This window comes from Vulpes lagopus, chromosome 17 (assembly GCF_018345385.1).
Source record: "Vulpes lagopus strain Blue_001 chromosome 17, ASM1834538v1, whole genome shotgun sequence".
NCBI classification, from domain to species: Eukaryota; Metazoa; Chordata; class Mammalia; order Carnivora; family Canidae; genus Vulpes; species Vulpes lagopus.
The window spans coordinates 40554342-40575589 of NC_054840.1; the positions used below are offsets into that span (position 1 = coordinate 40554342).

Sequence of the window (21248 nt, forward strand, 5' to 3'; positions counted from 1 at the left end):
CTTCTTCTTAAAGAGGAAAAGTGAAGGCAATCACATAGACAAGTCATAGAACCCTGATCAAACCATGCTTGAAGCCCACAATACCTGCAGACTTTTCAAATAAGTCAAACAATAAATTCCTATGATCACTCAATTCTGAGTGGAATTTTTTTCCTGCTTTATAGGGCCAAAGCAACCTGAACTGTCATCCCCCCACTGCAAAACAAAACAAAACAAAGCAAAACACACACACACACACACACACACACACACACAAACAAAACAAAACAAAACAAAACACTTAAAAGTACATACACACTCGATATAAGCTTTAATAAAACCCTACAATTGGGATTTTTCAGAATTTCTTTTTTTTAACATTTTTAACATTTATTGAGGATTCTTGCCCAAATCTGTCCATATCCTAATGGTTACAAACTTTCTAACTCTACTACTCCTTCCAGTACATTAGAGAGGGGGAAAAATTTTTCAGAATCTCCAAATCCACAACAATAAAACGATGTTGGAAACTGCCATAAGAACACAAGTGAAAAAAAATCTTTTCTAAGAACTGCAGGACTATAAATTTAGGAAGGACACAAAAATTATAAATGAATCAAACTCATCAAATTATATACATTAAACCTATAGCTTTTTTTAAAATGTTACTCATACTTCATTTGAATGGTTTAAAAAAAAACGAATCATGCCAAAGAAAACCATGATTTTTAGCTTAATTCTGAGTTAAGAATATTAAGAATTTGCCCACAATGCATATGGCCCCCTATATACAATAGATGATTTTATATACAATTTAAAATCCAATACATTATGAATTTATGATTCAGAAGTACCCTTAAATATTTTTAAGCAGTAGAAACACACATGATAGTTACAAGTAGAAATAATACCTGCAAAGTGTTCCACATTATTATCCCAGAGACATACCATAGAGGTCTCAGGTTATTAAGAAAACATCAAAAAATGTTTTCTATATTAAGAGTATGTTTTTGGGAGTGGGAAAGAATAACAGCTTTCCCTTTGGTTTAAAGTACTCAACAGCCTGAAGTCACGAACCTAAGAAGGTGTAGCCGTCTCTGGAGAAGTTGGAATTGCAGAGAAATCCAGTGTGGAAGCACACCTGTACTTTCCACTCCACCCCCCACCCCCAAACCCTCTGCCAGGCGAGGCTCAGATTCCCACTTTAAAAGAAGTTAAGGTCAAATCTATTTCAGAAGGGTAAACATTTGGTAGTATGAATGACTTTTTCTTCTTATTAAATAGAAGAAATGGTAATTTCTGAAATGCTCTTCCAATTTAAAATCTAAGAGCTCCTGCATCTCAACCCATGAAGCCACAGGCCCCAGTGGAGGTTGGAGGGTAATCTGCAATGCACTAGCCTGTGTCCCTGTAAGCAGGCAGCATGGAGGGTGTGAGCTGCCTACAGTCCGGCCATCAGTGTCACCACAGAGTTGACTGTAGTTCTCTTTGTACCATTGATTATAATCATAGCTGTGTCCCTTTTCCTGCTATTGAAAGTTCATTGGAGGCTTTTCATTAACACCTTATTCCTGCCAACACATTTGGGACACAGCATATTGTCCTCCACCTGTGGGGGTGGAAAGTTACAAGCGGGGAGCAAGAAGAGGGCGCATACTCTCCCCCGCTTTTCAGGCACCCAGGTTTGTCCTGCATGAAATTGCAGGTGAACCCAACCTTCTGTGCCTGCAGGCATACTTCTCCCACGGACCACACACCACTTGGCACCGTGGGCTTCCTGTGGCGATGCCACTGTCTCCATCTTCCCAGCCCGGGCTGCAATTCTGGACCAGGAGGCAAACATGGAATCTGGGGCCAAAGTGGTCACAACAACAGTATTGACCCCTTCCAGGAGAGCATCAGACCCCTCAGGAGGGGCAGCCACTTCAGGAGGGTAGGTTCCATCAGAAGGTATCTTTGTTCCAGGACTTTCCAGAGACATTTCCCCCTTGTCCATCATCAACCTTCTTTGTGTCTGGGTGAGAATCTTGGCCTCCTCTGTGGTGACAGGAAAGTTCTTCTTTTGATCTGGGTAAGCCTATTCGCAGGTTCGCTTATATACATCTAATTTCTGGCCTTTGGTGCTCAGCTGGAGTTCTTAGCACCAGGCCCACGGGATGTCTTGGTGAAGCAAGTTGGCTGGTGGTAGTTTCAAAGGTAATGGAGGAACTGGGATTTTCTTCAGAATTCTTACTCTTGTACTCTCTTGTGCCGTCTTTTCTGAACAGGAAGCTTTGCCTTCTTTCATAGATCTCTTCCGTTTGGTCCCACTTGCTGAGGTTCCTGGTAACTTTGGTTCACCATACGCCTGCTGTTTCTCTTTGGCTTCTTCCAATACAGGTTGGGATTGGCCAGCCAGATAGTCTCCCCCCGCCCACTTCGTGGAGGCCTTTTTGCCTTTTGCTTTCTCCATATCCAAAGAGAAGTCAAGGTTGACAGAAAGTCTTACTCCTGAAATCCAGAATCTCATTTGTACTACATTCTTCTAGAATAAAATGAAATAGCATAGCTCTGCCTTAGCCACCCAAACCCTGGAATGCCGTTACAATCTGAAGTATCTTCTTTAATTTATCATTTTAATAGCCTGAATAACTCTCATCCACTACCACTTGTTATGGAAGTCTATTCAACTATTTCTACTGTTAATTGGGTCTTGTATGAACTGGCATGCATTTTCAAATACTTCCCTAGCAACTGATATTTTTGGTGGTACATATACCTCATCTTATGTCAGCATCCACTTTGTAGAACAATCCACATGTGTTTTAAAGCAAACATTTAAATAAGTGTTTTAATCAAAATGTTAAGAAGGCTTTCAAATGAAGCTGTAATTTGCACGCTTTCCTGCATGTCACTGATGGGCACACTTATTCACTGTTCCAAGTAAATCCCATAATAATTTGAATAATTATTTGAGAAGTATAATCTATTTACAGCTATGACAAAATGGCTACTTGTGCTATTTTTATAATTTTTAGATTTTTTAAAATTTATGCTTGCTATGGACCTGAGATATATTCGCATCACCTATGTATTTTATTTATCTTGTGTATCTACAATCCCAGCATATGCCATTTTAACACCGATGAAAGTAAAATATTTCAAAGTTCAATTAGGTGCTATCTAAAACATTTAAAATTATGCCAATGAAAAGAATAAAAAAAATAAAATTGTGCCAATGCAAATTTTAAAATGTGAGTAAAATGTGTAAAATGTGTCTATACGTTGAAACAGAATGCATTTCTGTGTATCTACACAGAACAACCAGAAATTTCATACATAGGAGCAAAGACATCTTGACATTGCAGAACACTTGAGTTCCCAGTGGACATGCATTTAATTAAAAGACGTGGTAGGGACGCTGGGTAGCTCAGTGGTTGGGCGCCTGCCTTCGGCTCAGGGCGTGATCCTGGAGTCCCGGGATCAAGTCCCACATCAGGCTCCCTGCATGGAGCCTTCGTCTCCCTCTGCCTGTGTCTCTGCCTTTCTCTCTGTGTCTCTCATTAATAAATAAATAAAATCTTTAAATTAAATAAAAAAGACATGGTAGATGATGGTAGTTCAAGTCCACATGGTGAGATATTGCTGATAGATGTAGTAACACTATAATGGATGGCTAATGTAAATAGTTCTATGACAGGCAGATCCTTCTAAAATTTATCTTAAAGTTTGCAAGCAGTAGTGACAGCACCTAGGCTCATGGGATGGAGAACTACATAGTACATGTGGAAAAGCAAAATGAATGGCACCTGGCCAGGTGGAAAGAGGAAGCTACACAGCAAATGATGAGCTACTGCTGGTTGAGGCTAAGCTACTTTGAATTATATCCAAGACGCAGTTTTAATGGGCAAATGTCAAGGATCTTGCTAGAAATCCCCAGGTCTCATTCTAAAGAGGACTCTGCGATGCAGCCCAAATATAGTTTTCTCTACTTGATCAAAATAAAATAAAATATCAAATGAAAGTATAGTAGCAATATTACTATAATTTTGGTTGTAAGATTACAATGGAGATTGAGATTTAAGATTTCTAAACAAGGTAAGTGAGTTGGTATTTCCATTATTGAGATCAACTAGGGCTAAGCTATAATTGACCAGGGCAGATTTAACAGCAGATTTAGATTATAAAAAGTAAACACTATTTGAGAACTTACTTTTAAGCTCTTCTCTCATTTTGTAGGATTTTCATTAATGAGAATTTTGTGGATGCCAAGATCCTACTTGCTAAAGGAATTATGCCTGCAAGTTATATATAAAAACCCAAATCCCTACAAAACGAACGTTCGTTAAGACAGGGCAGACATCATTAAGGAGTGATATACAGCCAGATGTAGAAATGACATGAACACTGCCATGAACAAAATGAAAATGAAAAAGAAATTTAATTCAAAACCATAAAAAATGTGAAGTTTCTGTACCTATGAATCAAAATTAACATTAAATATTAATTAAAACCAAATCAAATATGCCATTCAGGTAACAGGGCTTGTGCCAGCAATCTGTTAATACTTACACAGGACGAAGAATGGAGCTCTTCCTTCTCCCTGGGCATTTCAGCAAAAGCAGGTCTTCTAAGGAGAGCAGCTGAAAAGAGCTGCCATCAGCCTCCTCCAAGACTAGCTAAGAGGTGAGGTGTCTGGTCCTAACTTTGGGAGAGCAGAGAAGAAGTCTCCTCTCCGACCCCCAGGCCACTGATGGGGTCTCCAAGATAGCCACTGAGATATAAGGGAGTGTCTGGGAGGAAGATGGTAGCTTCTCATTGCACCTGTTGGCCAGTTGAGCTGCAAGAGCCTGAGTCTACCCTGGTACTCACATACAGAGTGCCCTGAGGGCCTGTCTAGTGTCCCTGGGCCTGGGGGTTGGCACATGTCTGAAGAAATCTGAAAACATACACAGCATGGGGCAGCTATCATGGGCAGGGTAAGGAAAGAGGGCAAGGAGAGATTACGTCTGGTCATCCTTTCTTTGCTAAGAAAAGTAAGTGTGAAGTTCCCATCAGTTACCTGGAGAAAACAAAAGTTAGCCTGAGCCTTTCGGTGGCATCCTTGCCCCATAGGGTAGAGCGCTGAGGCAAGGAGATTACAGAAACAAGATATGGTCAGGGGTCTTCTGTGCACAGGACCAGCTTAAAGACAGGAGAGAATTTCAGGAGTTTATAAGTGTGTCACCCATGAAAGCTACAGGGATCAGGGGTTCATGCAGAACTAGCATTTGGGAGCTGCCATATTAGAGCCCCACAGCTGGCTGAATTAGTACAACCACTCTGCCCTTAAGTGGCTCAGCAGAAGCCAAGAGCACAGAGTGAGGACAGCAGACAGCCAGCTAGGCTGCTGATTCACCAACACAACTCCATCCCACTGGTCAGAGTGGGGGCAGCTTTGACCTGTAGCTATGATGGAAATTCAGAATCAAGCTGGACTTGGAGCATGAAAATTGTGTGTGGTTATTAAAATCAGACAGCTTCTCTATCTGAAAGATACCAGGAGTGGAGACTGCTATGTCTCCACGGAGACGTTAGGGGATTCCACAGGACCTGCTGGAAGGCAGAGGCTATGAAAGGCACTCACCCTGACCTTGGGGATGTGGGCACGTTCACTTCAGAGGATACTATGATTCAGCTCAAACAGGACTAGGGCCTTATGTAGCACAGCAGAGGAAAGATGTTCTTTATGCTTAAAAATACTACTACAAAATAAGAATATTAATGTTGGAAAGAAGCACATAATCTGAACACAGAAATTGAGGACACAGACTAAACTAAAACTTCATTAAAAAAAATTGGGGAGAGTTTCAAAATTTGATTAAGGAAAGGTATATATTATGGGACTTTCTTTTTTCCACGTCTCCTTCATCCAGTATCAAAACCATACATTACATTTCCTTCCAGAGGATAAGAACATCATGAGTTTGCTGGGTGATCATGGTTCTTAACCACATGCTGGCTAATTAAACATGGAAATCAATTAATGATGAAAAAGCAGGAGGGAGGGAAGAATGGATAGATGAAAATAAGGAAATGTATTGTTTATGATGGGTCTAGACATTATGGCAAGGGCTTCAGCATTAATACAAGGATGCCTATGAATTCATTAATTCACTAACTAAATGTATTAATTCCTTCAACTATGTATGAGTCCATGAGCCAGGGTTTAATTCCCACAGCCAGAAAGGGGGCACAGGACGGGAATCTCATCTGAAGCAAGCCAACTGGCTGCAGTGTCTGCATTCCTAACCTCTAAGTCTGTTAGGTTGAAGTAGCAATAAGGTAGTGGCAACAGGTTGTACTGGAATAAGCAAGTCTAAGAAAATAAGAATGTACCAAAGAATGTGTGTGCATGTGTGTGTGTCACAGGCATTAGAAAAGGAAAGCTCATATGAGCCAACTGAAACTAAGCCTCAACTGTGAGTCAACTTACAAATGAAGGTGCCAGGTACTTGATAAAGCAGGTAATTGTAGATGAGGATATAAGCAGAGGGAAGGAGATACAATTTGCTTCCAAGACCTATTTTTCTTTTTAGAACCTTTTCAGAGACTTATAAATAAGCTTAATAATTTTTTTTCTTTCCTCATGGACTATTGGTTCCTTGTGGGGAAGGGCTGCGCATTTCTCTGAGATCCTACTTCAATGTCTGTACAATAGGAGTTCAATAAATATTTAATTCAAAGTGCTAAACCAGGCTTTGTGAATAGGAGAGAGAGGAAAAAAAGGAATATAGATTTTAAAAGAAACCAAAATCTGTCTTTATTTTCTTAATGGAAGAAAAATAACTGCAAAACCTCAAGTACTTTCCTTTCCTGATACTTCTGGGGAACTGAGTGCTTACCGACCAGGAGTGTTCAGAGTTCTGTAGCTGTGAGGCAGCAACTAATAAATGTTTACTACGTTCTTCTCCATTAAAGTCTTCCTGAAGATGTACTGAGGCATGGGGAGAGGTGAAGCAAAGAATTCAAAAGGAAGGGTGCCTTGGTGGCTCAGCGGGTTAAGTGCCCAACTCTTGATTTCAGCTCAGGTCATGATCTCAGGTCCTACTTTGGGCTCTGTACTCAGCAGGGAGTCTGTTTCTCTCTCCCTTTTTCTCACTCTCCCTACCTCCTGTCTGTCCCCCCTGCTCATGTGCGCACACTCTCTCTCTCAAATAAATAAATAAATGCTTTAAAAAAATTCCAAGGATTCTCCTTGTTTCTTAGGGACTTTGGGTGTATCCATGTAACCTACTGGCCACAGTTTTTATCACAATACAATAAATATATTTTGAATAATTTAACTATAAAAATGACAAAGAAAAATATTAGAATGAGGTCTCAGATGTGCCCACACATGCCAGCAAAAAAAAAAAAAATATATATATATATATATATATATATCCTATTTCTCCACAACTAGCTTTATTTTCCCAAGCTGGAGCCATCAGTTGGTGGAAAATTAAATTTTATGGTAATGAGGTAACTCTAGCCAGATTAAATAATTTAAACAGCTGAATGCAGTCTTTACCTGTATGCCTATGAATCAATGCTCAGAATTTTCAGGGTCTGGCCTTCCCCTCTTCCTCTTCAAGGTGCTGCCCAATTGGTATGTGAGCCGAGTGCAACGACAGGGACATGGACTCTTGGAATGCTCTGGCAGTCCCTGTTCTGGACTGTTCCGCAGCTGGAGGGCTGCAGGACTGCTGGGGCTCTCCCTCGGCATCCTGTCAGGGCTTGCTCCAGAAGCTGGAGCCTGGGGACACCTCACAGTGTCTTCTCAGTCTTCATAGGAAGGGTCAAATCAGCTTCCCTGCAGACTCAAGTGTTGTCTTTAATCCTCTTGAGGTCCGGATCCAGAACAAAACAATCTCTGCTGCCTCCTGGATTGTCCAGCCCCTTTTGCCTGGCCTTGGCATCGTCTTCAGCAAACTGTCTAGGAAGAGTCTCAACAGACTCCTGGGTTCTGTCGTGGCAGTTTCGGACTTGCGCCCTGCTCTGGGGATCTCACAGTGGCATGGGAGAGCTATAAATAAGGCTGCACTCTGAAAAAAGCCTCACAATTTACTTTGACAAGACTGTTCTGGGTAGCATGCAGTGCTTCTCTTATTGCTAAATAAAGAAGCCTCAGTAGGCCTCAGCCTCTGGCTTTCTCCTTCATTTTTCTAATATGTGTCCTCCTTCAGAACTTATGGTAGGAAGAGGAGACAAAGGGCCACATGTCTGGCTGCTCGCTCCCCCTATTTTTGCCTCACCTCTTTCCTACACCCACTGAGGCAGGATTGTGAGTTCCCACCTTCTCATCTGATCTAGACACAGATATGAGACTCTATAGCCTAATCTGTCTGTCCTGGTTATTGATATGTCACAGGGGATTAAAAACATGGAAAATACTTTTATATCTATGCATGCCATGGCATTCATGGCTCTGTCATGCTAGAAGGTCAAGAAAGCCAACTCGAAAATCAAAACTGACTCTCCATGCCGGGTGATATCTAGTATCTCCTTCCCTGGAACTATAAATCTTATGGCCCAACCAGAGGGAAAATAGTGGAATGGAACAAGTCTACAGGTAGAAATTAAAATGCATTGGGGAGCCTGGTGGGCTCAGTCAGTTAAGCGTCTGACTTCTTATTTCAACTGAGGTTGTGATCTCACAGGTTGGAAGATTGAGCACTGTGTGCTTAATTAAGATTCTCTCTCTCCCTCTCCCTAGGCCCTTCCTCCCCCCAAATAAAAAAAAATTAAAGAAATTAAATAACTTTTGTATTTGCAAAATATTATCTATATGACATTCACTTTTCTCTCAAAATTGACAGCACAGCCTGTACTTACAAACACTGTGGTAAATTAATATAAGGACACCAATCCCAAATAAGATGTGCTCATAAAGGGTTTCAGATATTCAAATAAAATTCTCTTGGCCTTCTACTCTACATATGGAATTTACTTTCTCAATTTACAGAACTGCTCCTATTTGTATTTTTTTCTATATGGCCAGTAAATCAATGTACTCCTCTGATATAAAGTGTTCAGTGAATGGGGCATTCACTAAGACAGTTGTATTTCTATCAAACAAGTCAAGTTAATACTCAAAACTTCAGGCATTGTATGAAGTGGGTTTTAAAAGATGTTCACTCTCTGAACTTGCACTAAATGCCAGGTTCAGTTCATTCACAAGCTATTTGGCAATAACTGACAGCCTCAGGACTATCACAGTAACAGAAATTATCCTCCATGATAAATTAAGCTTTCAGAGGGATTTACAGTTAACCACCATTTATTGAGCAAAATACTAATGTCTGTGATAGTCTCTAACAATGTTTATTCCCCCCACATATTACAAAAATAAAAATTTCTACTTGTACCTTTAATTCCTATGAATTTTTTTCTGGGTAATATAATTTTGGCTAGTTGTCAAAATACTGCCTCTAATTATTTTCTATTGATTTCTTAAAAAACATGTAACATATAAACTAAAGGCCTAAAATTCATTCGTTAATGGTTTCCTTTGTTGGGCAGAAACCTTTTAGATAGTGACACTGTCCCACATGTTTATTTTTACTTTTGTTGCATGTGTTTTTGGTGTCACATGCAAAAAGTTATTGCCAAATCAACATCAAAAAGCTTCTTTCCTGGGACACCTGGGTGGCTCAGCGGCTGAGCGCCTGCCTTTGGCTCAGGGCATGATTCCAGAGTCCCAGGATCGAGTCCCACATCAGGCTCCCTGCATGGAGCCTGCTTCTCCCTCTGCCTATGTCTCTGTTTCTCTCTGTGTGTCTCTCATGAATGAATAAAATCTTAAAAAAAAAAAAAAAAAAAACTTCTTCCCTGTGTTTTCTCCTAGGAGTTTTACAGGTTTTTTTTTTACAAGGTTTTATTTATTTATTCATGAGAGACACAGAGAGAGAGAGAGAGAGAGGCAGAGACACAGGCAGAGGAGGAGCAGACTCCATGCAGGGAGCCCGACACTGGACTCGATCCCAGGACTCCAGGATCATGCTATGGGCCGAAGGCAAGCACCAAACCACTGAGCCACCCAGGGATCCCCATTTTCAGGTTTTAAATTCAAGTCTTTAATCCATTTGAATTGATCTTTTCATAGGGTATAAGACAAGGTTAAATTTCATTCTTTTTCATACAGAGATTCAGTTTTCCCATCACCTGTTATTGAAGAGACTATCCTTTGCCCATTGTGTATTCCTGACACTTTTTGTCAGAGACAGTTGTCTTTCTAAGTGTCAGTTTATTTCTGGGCTATTTTGTTCCATTGCTCTATTTGTTTCCATGACAGTCCCATACTGTTCTGATTACTATAGTTTTGTAATAAAGTTTGAAATCAGGTAATGTGATACCTCCTTCTTTTGTCTTCTTTCTCAAGATTGCTTTGGCTGTTCAGAATCTTTTGTGGTCCTACGCAAATTTCAAGATTTTTTCCCTGTGTTTGCAAAAATGCTACTGGGATTTTTATAGAGACTGCACTGAAACTGTACATCACTTTGGATAATGTGGACATTTAACAATCTTAATTTAATCACAGTGATTGATCTATGGAAGCTTTTTCATAAATCATGGCTCCTTTATAGATCCCAATTCAGTAGCAAAGAGTCAGTTAAATTCTATTTTCACTTAAATACAACTTTAAACAAGGTAAGTAACCCCCAATAAGAAAACAACAACTCAAGTTTACTAAGAGTGAAGTAATAGTTTTTCCTCAGTAGGAAGGATTTTTCATTCTTTAAGTAATGATATACATATTACTGATAAAGCCCACTCATGTAGTACCTAATGCATACCAGTACTATATTAAATGCTTTAAGTTTATCATTTTATGTAAACCTCCAAAACTAGCAAATAGGATGGCACTGCAGTCTCCATTTGAAAGAGAAGGAATGAGTCTCAGAGATGTGTAGCAATTGGTAGAAAGAGATTATGAATAAAATCATACCTTGACCTCTATGTGATACCTCTTCCATTAAGTTCTTAATAACAGTCTAGGTCTGTATTTCTAACACCATGTTTGGGGAGGAGGTCATAAATTATGATACAATTTGAAATAAGAAGAAATTTGGCTGAGAATAAATTCTGGTGATGTGATAAAAAAAAGATAAATAGTGTATGATTTTCAAATTCTTCAAAGCAACTTATTTTAGGATAAAAAAGCATAGTCTAACAAAAGATTCATACAATACCTGGTTTGTGTAACAAATGATTAATTTCAACTAGCATGTGGCCTCTATGATGGGCTCCACACCCTAGTATTATTCATTCTTTCCCTATGGATAACTTCCCTCTTAAGTAACAACCAGCAACATGAGGTGCCTGAGTGGCTCAGCAGTTAAGCATCTGCCTTCAGCTTGGGTCATGATCCAAGGTCCTGGGATTAAGCCCTGCTCAACAGGGAATCTGCTTCTCCCTCTCCCTCTGCCCTTTCCCCTGCTCATGCTCTCCCTTTCATTAATTAATTTTTTAAAAACCTGGTGACATGGATAGGATGTCATTTCCATGAGTAGGCTAAAGATTGTGAACTTGTATTGCTGGTAGACTATCTATTGTTTCTTTGCTTGCACACAGTGATGAAGCAAGCTGCCATACTGAAGAGGCCAACACGGCAAGAAACTAAGGGAAGTCACTGGCCAAAAGCCAATGAGGATATGAAAACCTCAGTCTGATACTGGCAAGGAACTCCGTGCTATGAAGACCTACTGACTGAGAATGGATGTGTTGTATTCTTCCCCACTCAACCCTTCACATGAGACCACAGATCATGATTCAGGCCTTGTGAAAGACTATGAAACAGAGGGCCCAACTGAGCCATGCCCAAATTCTTACCCACAGAAACTAGAAGATGATGTGTGTATACTGCTGTAAGCTTCTAAGTTTTACATTTTTGTTATAAAACAACAAATAATGATACATACAATATTACTGTTAAAATAATTCAATTATTCTAACTACCGATAATTATATTTAATTTTAATTTCCTTGAATCCATATCCTTAGCATAATTTTAATACTTATATCAACAATTCAAATATATATTTAACTAAATTAATGAGAATTATGTTCAGAAGTAAAACACTGACTAATAAGAGAAGGATCAAAGAGCCACACATGGTGAAGATTTCAAACTCTGGTGCTTAGTCTCCTCCAAAAGGAAGATGAAAAGATCAAATTAAGGAAAACCACTAATGAAGCATGCAATTTTCCCCAACTACTGAATTTTTTAGTTCAGGCTGAATTACATTAGGAAGATTACTATAGCCAGTCAGGAATTCTATTGACTTAACTTTGTTCTCAAATATTTTCAAAGAAAGTATCTCATTATTTATTTTCTAGCTTATTTCTAAAGCATTTCAGCCATGGTTATGGAAACACAAGTAGCCTTGTGTTTCCAAATTATTAATCACGAGGATACTTCCATATCTGAGGAGAATAAAATTGAGGAGAATAAAATTATTAAGCCAAATTATTAATCACGAGGATACTTCCATATCTGAGGAGAATAAAAATGAAAGTGTAAATATCAGCCATTGTAAAACCACTGAACTTTTTTTTTTTTGCTGTCATACGATTCATCTTCATTAACCAAATTAAGGTTATATATTTACATGATAAAAATTTTGTAAGGTAGAAGAGCATTTTCGTACCAGTGATAAAGCTGGATGAAGGCATAATTCATGATAAAGTATAAAAAGGTTTCTAAGGCTACTTGGTACCACTTCAGTGCCGTACTATATGACGGTACTTCAAAAATCAAATCTTTGGTAGAAATTAGGAATGACATCCAGGGAAATGCTTATATGAAAAGTGTAATACACCATGTGAGGCACTTCTAAACACTAAATTCCAAAGATTATATAGCTACACTCTCTCACCAGCATCCTCATCACAATTATCTTTATGAGTATGGATACACATGAGCGTAAAGTTAAACAAAATGGAATAAAGCCAGTTTTGTACTCTTAAGCATTTTTCACAATAACATCAATAGCAAAATAATAAAAATAGTACTAGCAATTTAAATAAATTTTGGTATCATCAAAAAGAAAATTACTGAGCCATCAAGCATTCTTGTTCCAACCTGGATACTCAGCAGAACAAGCTAAATGCAGAGTCCTTCTATTTGACACATTGACAGAAAGGCATTAGTGGGGATCCCTGGGTGGCGCAGCGGTTTGGCGCCTGCCTTTGGCCCAGGGCGCGATCCTGGAGACCCGGGATCGAATCCCACATCGGGCTCCCGGTGCATGGAGCCTGCTTCTCCCTCTGCCTGTGTCTCTGCCTCTCTCTCTCTCTCTCTCTCTGTGACTATCATAAATAAATAAAAAAAGATTTAAAAAAAAGGCATTAGTGAGTTTTTTTGTTTGTATTGTTTGACTGTCTGCCTGCTTTATTTTTTTTTTTTGCCTGCTTTAGATAATAATTGGAAGTTATAATTATTATCTCTAAGTACAGCACGTAGGACTAAATGGTTTAAATAATTCTTCAAATGATGAATTTTTAAAACACTGATTTTGTTGATAGAGAAGTGCAGGAAAGATATTTATAGCTGCTGCATCAGAGAAGTATAAAATGTGCCAGGTTAGCTTGGTGGAGGGTTCAGAACAGATAAAGAAGGGAAAGCAGCTATGTTACTTCAAGGAAGAAGTTATGCTGCCCCCCTACACATGGGAAAGGGGGGGTGCTCAGATGGTAAATACATTTCACTGTCAGTTTTAATAGTCTTACAAGGTATGTATAATGTCACAATTATATAGAGACAGAGAATTCTAGAAAACCTATCTTTGGAATTTCATAAAACCTATTTATAAATATTGATAAAATTTTTTAAATTAAAAATATTTTTAGATAGATGCTCTTGTCACCAGGTCCCTCGGGATCCATCCAGACTCAAATGGAAATGAGTTATACATAAATACTGCTTCTGTCAATGGGAAGTCACTCCATAAATGTCCTTAGCACCACAGTTAAAAGTTCAGTCAATAAGCATACAACGCAGCCCTCAGCGTCACTCCTGTGAAAAACACAGGAAGCAAAAGCACTGCAGGAAGGTGAGCAAATGCTTTCACTCCAGGTTGGATGGGAGGGTGACAGGTGGCAGTAGTAGAAACAAAAAGTGTCTCTCTTGAGGAGGAGGAGAAGAGATAACCCTCTATCCTACCATCTGCAGGAAGCAGATGATGAAAAAGCATTCGACCAAATTCAACACCATAATAAAAATCTTCTGCAGACTAGTAATAGAGGGGAACAATCTCCATCTGACAAAGATGATCTAGAAATAGCTTACAGCTAAAATCAGTCTTAATAATTAACCACTTGATGATTTCTCCTAAGAGTGAATGTACAGTAAGAATGTACAGTCTTGCCACTTTTATTTAACATAGTGCTGGACAGTCTAGCTAGTAAAATAAAGAAGGAAAATAAATAAAGGATACATTGTTCCAAAAGACAGAAATGAAACAGTAATAATTCACAGACAGCACAACTGGTTATGTACTGATTCCCAAAGAAACTCCATAAAACTTACTAGAACTAGTAAGTTGCCTTATAAAAAGAGCAGGACTCTGCTTAATACAGAAAAAAAAAAAATATACATATATGTATATTTGCAATTAACAATTGCAAATTGAAATTTAAAATTCCATTTATAATAGCAAAACATATGAAATATGTGGGGATAAATGTCATAAAAAAATTTTAACATTTATGCAGTGAAAATTATAAAGTAATAATGTGGGAAATTTTTTAAAAGGTATAGTTTTTTTCACAGATTGGAAGACACAAATTACACATCTCCAAATTAATCTTTAAATTTAAAAAATAAAAATAAATAAATAAATAAATAAATTTAGTGCAATTTCAGCATTAAACATTCTACAGCATGGCTGTAGACATTGACAGGTTAACACTAAATTTTGCATGGTAAAGGGTAGGACTAAGATCATTAAAAAAAATTTTTTTTGAAAAAGAAGAGTAAAGTTGGAGGACTTACACTACCTCATTCAACACCTGGGGTGAAGGCAGAATAATCGAGACCCTATCTCTCTGACCTAGGAATAGAAACAGAGGATGGGTGAGTAGAAGAGAATTCAGAAATCTGTGCTCTCATGTGTGTGGGCCCATTGCTTTGTGACAACTGTGCAGACATAATTCACTGGCCACAGGAAAATCTTCTCCACAACTGATAATGCTGAAAGCAGACATACTAAACAAAAGCATAAAAAGAATCTCACGTCGTGTACGAAACGTGGACTTGAAAGGATCAGACACCTGCTGTGAAACTCACTGTGTAAAAGTCCTAGAAGAAAATATAAGAGAAAGTCTTCATAGCCCTGAGTTGGGCAAAGCTTTCAAACAAATGACACAAAAGGTATGAATGAGTCAGTGAGGAGAAAAATCGAAAAAAAACAGAACATCATCAGAACATAAATGTTTCCCTCTGAGACACACCGTCAAGAAAATGAAGAGACGAGCCCCAGGTGGGGAGCAGCTGTTTCCCGAATGCGTAACTGAGGAGAGGCTGGGACCAGGAGGCAGAAGCGCCTGCTGCTGGGGCGCCGACCGGCGGCCGAGAAGACCCCAAGGGACACCTGCGCAGCAGCGGTCACCGCCACAGGTGACTCCGGACCTACCACAGCCGTGAGGCAGGGACGTTCCGGGGCCGCAGGGCGCCGGGCGGGGCGGAGGGCGGCCGAGCCCTTCCACAGCCGAGGCGGCACGGAGACGTGCACAGCGATTCTGCGGAGTCTGGTGGCTTCAGAAAAAATCCACACACACGCATGTGACCCCCAAATCCCGCTCCTGGCATCGATCTACCCAAGACACGATAGCAGGTGACAACAGACACCCGCGTGCGGCATTCGCAGCCAGTGTCCCCGCAACGGCCCGCCGCGGGCAGCGGCGCCCAAGCCCCGGAAGCCGCCGACGAGGGACGAAGGAGGCGCAGCGAGTCCGGTGTCTCCCCTGCGCCCCGGGGGCGACGCGCGGCTGACGTCGCGGCCGCAGAAGGGCTCCGGCGCGAGGCTCCTACACGCCAGGCTGAGAGGGGCCGGGCCGCGGGCGCTGGGGCCGGGCGGCGCCGGGCGGGGAGGCCTCGGGGTACAGCGACGCCGGACCGCCTCGGCCCAGACCCCAGAACCACCGCCTTCCAGAGACCCCGCAGACCCGGCAGGCCGTCGGGCGCCCGCCGCGCACTCCACCGTCCGCCCCGGGACGCCAGAGGCCCAAGCCGCCGGCTGTGCGGCGTCCACTCCTGGAAACGGGCCCCAGGCCTCTCCGGGCCTGGCTGACGCGGCAGCACGAGGCTGCGGAGCCTGCGTGGAGCCTGCGGGGCTGCGGGCCGGGCGCCGGGAGCGACCCGTTGTCGCCACGGGAACAGCCGCCCCCCCCTCCCCCGCCGGACATCAGACGACAAATGCGGGCGGCAGGGCCGGCCGAGGCTCCTCACCTCACAGGCCTTTCACCTTGACGCTTTCCAGGTGAGCTCCCCGGTGGGACGCGGGGCCCACACGCGGATGAGCGCGGGAGCGGCGGAGAGCAAGTGAACAGGCGACGGGCCGCGCCACAGGCCCCCGTCTGGGCCCCCTTCAGGCCCCCGTGAGGCCCTATGAGGTCCCCGTCAGGCCTGGTCAGGCCCTGTGAGGTCTCCATCAGGTCCCCGTGAGGTCTCCGTCAGGCCCCTGTCAGGACCCCCCCCCCCAATCAGGTCCCCATCAGGCCCCGTGAGGACTCCATCAGGTCCCCGTGAGGTCTCCGTCAGGCTCCTGTCAGGACCCCCCCCCATCAGGTCCCCGTCAGGTCCCCGTCAGCCCCCCCCATCAGGTCCCCGTCAGGCCCTCGTCAGCCCCCCCCACCAGGTCCCCGTCAGGCCCTCGTCAGCCCCCCCCATCAGGTCCCCGTCAGCCCCCCCACCCCCATCAGGTCCCCGTCAGGTCCCCGTCAGCCCCCCCCCATCAGGTCCCCGTCAGGCCCTCGTCAGCCCCCCCCCACCAGGTCCCCGTCAGGCCCTCGTCAGCCCCCCCCCATCAGGTCCCCGTCAGGCACCTCGTCAGCCCCCCCCATCAGGTCCCCTGTCAGGTCCCCATCAGGTCCCCGTCAGGTCCCTCGGTCCCGTCAGCCCCCCCATCAGGTCCCCGTCAGGCCCTCGTCAGCCCCCCCCCATCAGGTCCCCGTCAGGCCCTCGTCAGCCCCCCCATCAGGTCCCCGTCAGGCACTCGTCAGCCCCCCCATCAGGTCCCCGTCAGGTCCCCCTCAGGCCCTCGTCAGCCCCCCCATCAGGTCCCCGTCAGGCCCTCGTCAGCCCCCCCATCAGGTCCCCGTCAGGCCCTCGTCAGCCCCCTCCCCCATCAGGTCCCCGTCAGCCCCTCCATCAGGTCTCCGTCAGGCCCTCGTCAGCCCCCCCCATCAGGTCCCCGTCAGGCCCTCGTCAGCCCCCCCCATCAGGTCCCCGTCAGGCCCTCGTCAGGCCCCCCACCAGGTCCCCGTCAGGCCCTCCTCAGCCCCCCCCCATCAGGTCCCCGTCAGGCCCTCGTCAGCCCCCCCACCAGGTCCCCGTCAGGCCCTCGTCAGCCCCCCCCCCCAATCAGGTCCCCGTCAGGCCCTCGTCAGCCCCCTCCCCCATCAGGTCCCCGTCAGCCCCTCCATCAGGTCTCCGTCAGGCCTCCGTCAGGCCTCCGTCAGGCCTCCTCGCTCGGCGACCGCCCGCCTTGGCGCAGCTGAGCACAGCTAAGGGCGCTCAGGGTGGTAACTCAGGGTGAACACACCACAGCGCCACGGGAGGATACGTCAGTTCACCTGCTTAAGACGGTTCATTTCCAGCCAGTCGCTCTGACAGAACATCTAACAGGGGGCTCATTTAAATTGAATCAAGTCCATCCAACGCGCAGGACAAACCAGCGAAGGACGCCTTAAGTGCTCCCGTGGAAGCAAACGCCGAAGCGGCTGCCAAAGTGCTGCAGCGCTGCCTCCTGGCAGGGTCCCTCGGAATCGGCCAAGAGTCTCCTAAGATCGTGGGGCACAGGATGCGGCGCCTCTCCTGCCACACGGTCACCCTGACAAAACCCCCTCGGAACCGCTTCTATTCGTGGAGCAGGGACCAGTCAGAAGGGTTGGCGGATGTTTCTCGAGAGGACACTGTACCAGTTTCCTTTCATGAGTCACGTGCCATCTTTATCTGCTGTGGCTCGGCCGGGAGCACATGGGCACATGTGTGTAATCACGTCCGTACTCTATACGCCTGTACACAGAGCACGCTGGTTTGCTAAGTCCAGAGAGGTCTGGAGATTCACTGCTGTGGGTTTCCCCCAAGGCTCCCTACGCCCTCTGGAGACTAAGGTTTTGCATGTCGTTTGCCATTGGTCCTACTTCTCCCTTTGAGGTTTCACATTTTTTAAGAATCAACAGGCAGTAAAATTAACTTTTTGCATATAGCTCTATAAATCCTAACACATGGATAAGTGTGTGGCCACCACCACACACAATAAAGACAAACAGCGTACCCAACACCCAGTAACTCCCCTTCTCCCTCATCCTTACCCACTGGAGCCCACTGATCTGTTCTCTGTCACAGCTCTATCCTCCCCTAAATACCACATAAATGGAGCCAAAGAACAGGTTGACCTTCTAAGTCTGGCTTCCTTCTAAAATGCTCTTTAAATTGTAAATATGCAGTAAGGACATTTTTTTCCAGTGATCAATATTTGAGGAACAAAACTGATACCACCTCATGACCTTACTGCTTTTATGGAATTTTTAGCAAATTAGGTTATTTAGTTTTTGTTTTAACCGGCAGATGGGAAGGCAGGGAAGACCCGTGACTCCAGAAGGTGGCAATCTGGAATCTCAGCACATAGCTGAATAGTTATGCCACTGACCTAGATGTTGGGTTTTACATAACTGGATCTGCCTATGTTTCCTCAGCTTTTTTTTAGTACAGGGATCTCTGGGGACCAATCAGACCCTTTGGAGAAGTAGTAGGAAGCTGTTGTTTGTTTTTCTCAAAGAATTCTTCTTTTCTTGAATCTTTTTTTTCAGCTAAAAGACTCAATCAAGAATATGTTCTAGTGTGAAAAGTAAGGTGCACAATTTCTTGTCATGATTATTCTCAAACTCCAGTTGGTTACTGGCATTTCCGGTCATATTTTGAGAAGAGATTAATTCTGAAAACAGTCAAATGTATATACTTTTGCTCTTATTCCTATTTCCAGGCCCATTCTTCTTTTGCATTACAATGGCCACCATCTGTGACCCCACGGCCTTCAGCCCGGGCCACCACCACCAGGCCCTCTACAGGAACGTCTTAATGATTCATTAGCTCCTCCAGCAAAGACTCTGATACATGTGGACATTTGAAAGAGAGAGCTATGGATTTCGGGCACTATGATTCAGCTGCCTCAGAAAGTTGAGAGTAAATGACTACTTAACTCCGATGTTGTAGAATAAAAGTCAGGTCCTGGAACAGACTGACCCAAATCATGCCCCATTTCCTGAGCTTATCTTGAAATTTTATCTTTCATATTCTTTGCTAGAATGAGAGTATCAATATTAAATATTATATTGCATCCACTTATAAGATATACTTTCTCACATTTTATTGTCTTTGACATGGGATTATGTCTTCAAATCTTCATTTTAAAAATGTTTGTCAGCATCTTTTCTTTCACATTACCACCTAACAGTACATCTTAAAATTAAAATTTAAAAATAAGAAAATCTTACTCTAATGCAAAGTTAAACATTACAATTCAATTAATATCATAGAAATAAGGTAGTATAATGAGGGGCACCTGGGTGGCTCAGTCAGTTAAGCGTCTGCCTTCAGCTCACGTCATGATCCCAGGGTCCTGGGATTGAGCCCCAACTTGGGCTCCCTGCTCAGCAGCAAGTCTGCTTCTCCCCCTCCCTTTGTCCCTCCTCCGTGCTTGTGTACACTCTCTCTCTCTCTCTCATGCTTTCTCTCAAATACATAAAATATTTAAAAAAAAAAAAAAAGAAAGTAGTAGAATGATACAATATTAAAATTATTGATTTTGGGCACCTGAGTGGCTCAGCAGTTGAGCATCATCAGCCTTTGGCTCAGGGAATGATCCTGGGGTCCTGGGATCAAGTTCCGCATTGAGCTCCCTGAGAGGAGCCTGCTTCTCCCTCTGCCTTTGTCTCTGCCTCTCTCTGTGTCTCTAATGAATAAATACATAAAATATTTTTAAAAATTGTTTTAAAAATAAAATAAAATGATTGATTTAATTCAGTCCAGAATATTTACATTAAAAAGTATAAAAGAAGAACTGATACCATGGTGATATAGTATCTAATCACCTGGAGAAGTGAAGTCTTTCCAAGAGTCAATGTGGTTTGTTAGGAGCCATGGAAGTGTGAAAGTTGGACCACATTCTACTTTTGGATTTCTTGCCTTGTGGTCACCAAACTAAGGTTCATCATGAGAACCTTTCAGAAAATAGTATTCCAGAGTCATCTATTTCTGTGTAACAAACTATTCCAGACTAGGTGATATAAATCAGTGATTTTTTTAAATTATTACTATCTATCATGGCTCCAAGGGTTACTTGGGCTCAACGAGGTAGGATTTATTCAGCTTCTTTCCAGGGTTGCAGTCAGATCTTGAGTGACTGTGTCTAGAGGCCTCTGACAAATCTGATGCCTGGGATGGGAAGACAGGGACAGCTGGGAGCTGGGACATTTGGATTTCTTGGGCACCTCTGTATGTGGCCTGTTCATGAGGTCTCTCCAAGATGCTGTCTTCAGGGTAGTCAGATTTCTAACAATGCAGGCTCGGGGCCTCAGAGGTGGGTGTCTCCAGGGAGAAAGAGAGAGACACACAAAGAGCCTATGCAAGGTACTAAGCTCTTTATGACCTAACCTAGGTAGTGACGAGTCTGCTGCAATGTATTTGTTAGACTTGAGGCACTAATGACAGTCTTTATTCAAGGGAAAGATAATTAAATTGATGGATAAGTTTTAAAACTGCCACAAAGGGACGCCTGGGTGCTCAGCGGTTGAGCATCTGCCTTCGGCCCAGGGTATGATCCCAGAATCCGGGATCAAGTCCCACATCGGGCTCCCCACAGGGAACCTGCTTCTCCCTCTGCCTGTGTCTCTGCCTCTCTCTCTCCATCTCTTATGAGTAAATAAACAAATCTTTAAAAATAATAAAATAAAAATAAAACTGCCACAAAGAGAAGGATTTTACTTATTTATGTTTGTTTCAAGTTTTTATTTAAATTCTGATTAATGTATAGTGTAATACTGGT

At 43.0% G+C, this 21248-nt stretch overlaps 1 protein-coding gene and 1 pseudogene across 3 annotated transcripts in view; both read right to left on the reverse strand.

Annotated features, from left to right (window-relative positions):
• Window positions 1-21248, reverse strand: part of CTNND2 (catenin delta 2) — a 901977-nt gene that overhangs the window by 819595 nt on the left and 61134 nt on the right. The gene's annotated exons all lie outside the window — the stretch shown is intronic.
• On the reverse strand, window positions 1520-2431 carry LOC121477594 (annotated as a pseudogene).